The sequence below is a fragment of the Heterocephalus glaber genome, unplaced genomic scaffold, assembly GCF_053883595.1.
Source record: "Heterocephalus glaber isolate CG9 unplaced genomic scaffold, H.glaber_assembly_v1.0 deba00000331, whole genome shotgun sequence".
NCBI classification, from domain to species: Eukaryota; Metazoa; Chordata; class Mammalia; order Rodentia; family Bathyergidae; genus Heterocephalus; species Heterocephalus glaber.
In genome coordinates this window covers 60430982-60433394 of record NW_028258142.1, presented here as the reverse complement: position 1 = coordinate 60433394, position 2413 = coordinate 60430982, and the positions used below count along the sequence as shown (strand labels likewise).

The window sequence follows — 2413 nt, the reverse complement described above, 5'->3', positions numbered from 1 at the left end:
CTTGCCTAGACTATTATTTTCTCAGATGTATCTTGATATGAGCTTCTTGAAGGAAGTGACCCCAGAAGATAACTTTCAATAGCAAAAGATGCAAAAGAAAACCACTCGAATGATGCATTAAAGTAAATGCAGTTTATATTGTAAGCAGTTTAATCTGCGAAAGAAGATTTCTTAGATGTAGATATGCATTTCAGTGTTTTCCCCAAGAACTCACCAGTATTGCTATACTAAAAGGAATTTCTCAGATTAAAAGTGTATTTAGTGTTTGATGTAATATTAAAAAGCAGATATATTTCAGGCATTTTTCTTAACTCTCAATTTATAACATGTCAGTTGCCTTTAGGTATTTTATACACATGTGTATTTGTTTTTCTTTAATTGTAATAACATTTAAATAAATCCACAGAGAATAATAGCTGGAAAGAAAGAATGACTTAAAGCAGTGTAGAAATTAATTAGATTTGCTTAATCATTTAATCATACAAGCACTTAACAGAATATCTTGTTTGTGCCTGGCATTGCCGGAAGGCTGAGAGGGGTACAATCTTGATTATTTGCAATTTATAATCTAATTGGAGAAATAAGACATAGGAAAATTAAACTTACAAGGTATATGTGACTAAATGCCAGTCTGAATGGTAGTGACAATAAGTACCACAGCTCAGATAAGAGAGAGTTATAAAATAAACTTCTTAAAAGACATGAAATGAGAAAGACATTTTGGTCTTCCTCTGTAGGCTTCAATACCCTGTGGTGAGATTTTAGTTTCATGTTTGTGAAAAAAACTGAAATCCGAAGCAATTTCCCCGGGTGGTCAACTTCTTGTTTTACAATCTACCTTTTATAGAATATTTTTTTTAAATCGTCCACAATCATTATATATGATTTATTTATATTTAAAATATATATCTAAGTTTTTACTAGGTTCCTTATTGTGAATGTCAAGTCCAATCGAACTTTATGCAGTTATTACAGTTCAACTCCATGTAGCATTAACTTCTCTTCTCTTTTGATTCTTCTGTTAATTCCACCTTCTTTCTTAACGTCTTTTGATCTTTGGAATATTGTTCAAATATTGGTTGATAAATATATATTCTTCCAGCAATTCCCACGATGTCAGCGAAAAGCAGCTGCGGAAGACTCAGTCTCCCAAACATCGTCCCAACAAACACAGCACAACACCAAGGTGGTTTGGGAAAGTTATTTTTCACATCCAGCAAATCTCTTCAGATGTTGCACACGCGGGAGCTGCGCTGTCCTCCTGCCCGCAGCCGAGGAGCGCCGCTTGGCCCGGACCGCGAGAGATGCCGCCGCTCCGCGGGGGGCTTATAGAATATTGTTTAGAAAAGTATTACTTTAAATAAAAGATAGATGAAAGGAAGCAAGGAGATAGACCCTTTGCCAGTAGGGAGGAGACCGAGGGACGGAGGCTGGGGGAGTGAAGAGAACGAAGATGCGTCACGTCCGTGTACCGACTCCCCACCGTGACTGTAATCAGGATGATCGCAAACGTGTACTAATAAAAAGTATTTCTCTAGAACTGAGCTAGTACTCTTTCAGAATATTTCCAGAATTTGAAATGTGTTCGTTGTATTTTTTCAAATTAGGGTTGAATTCTACGCGTCTTAATTTCCTACCTCAGAATACAGGAGAGTGCGAGAGCAGAAGTGAAATCTCCGCCCCTGTGTGCACGGGGCTCAGATGGGGTCTTCGGGGAACATCTCATTTATTATGGCTGTGTCCACATGTTCCCCAAGGCTTCATGCAGTCATAGCTGGGGCTTCTCCAGAGGTGGAGAGGCTGGATCTAGAGTGTGTGATGCTAGGATTGAGGCTGTGCGACTACTAAATCAGTCCACGAATTGGTTTGGCACTGCCCTAATCCAGTAGCCTGGATAGAGCATAAAAGGGGCAGAAAAATGCTGCTAAGGTTGCTTGCTTGTTTTGCTACCTTCCGCCTAGCATTAACTGTTTCTCCTCCTGATGCCCCTCTGTTGTGCCACCCGCCTTGGAGCCAGTGGATTAGGGACTGAAACCTCTACAAACTGTGAGCTAAGTAAACCTTCCCCCCTTGAATTTTGGATGTCGGGTATTTTGTCTCTGCAACAAGAGAAAAGTAACTAAGACATAAACCTTTTAACCTGTGACTCTCATGAGCTCATTGACAAGTATCCGGACACTTTGCCCTCTTTAGGCTTTTCCAGTTGCCCTTTCTCATCTGCTCATCTCTGCCAGGGTGAGCAGACACCCTGCACTGTCTCAATCACTTGTGAGGCCTATTCCAATTCACGAATGACTGACTTTTCCAATGAAGATGGTACTGTTGACAGTACAGTTTTAGAGCAGATGAGAAAGGCATGGAATGGTGATAAATTGCACATATCTAACATTGTTGGTTTGCGTGTGCTCATGGA

The 2413-nt window shown here is 40.0% G+C and overlaps 1 pseudogene; it reads right to left on the bottom strand.

Annotated features, from left to right (window-relative positions):
- Positions 1-871: 871 nt before the first annotated feature.
- LOC110350881 (protein PIGBOS1 pseudogene) lies at positions 872-1253 on the bottom strand (annotated as a pseudogene).
- Between the last annotated feature and the right edge of the window lie 1160 nt (positions 1254-2413).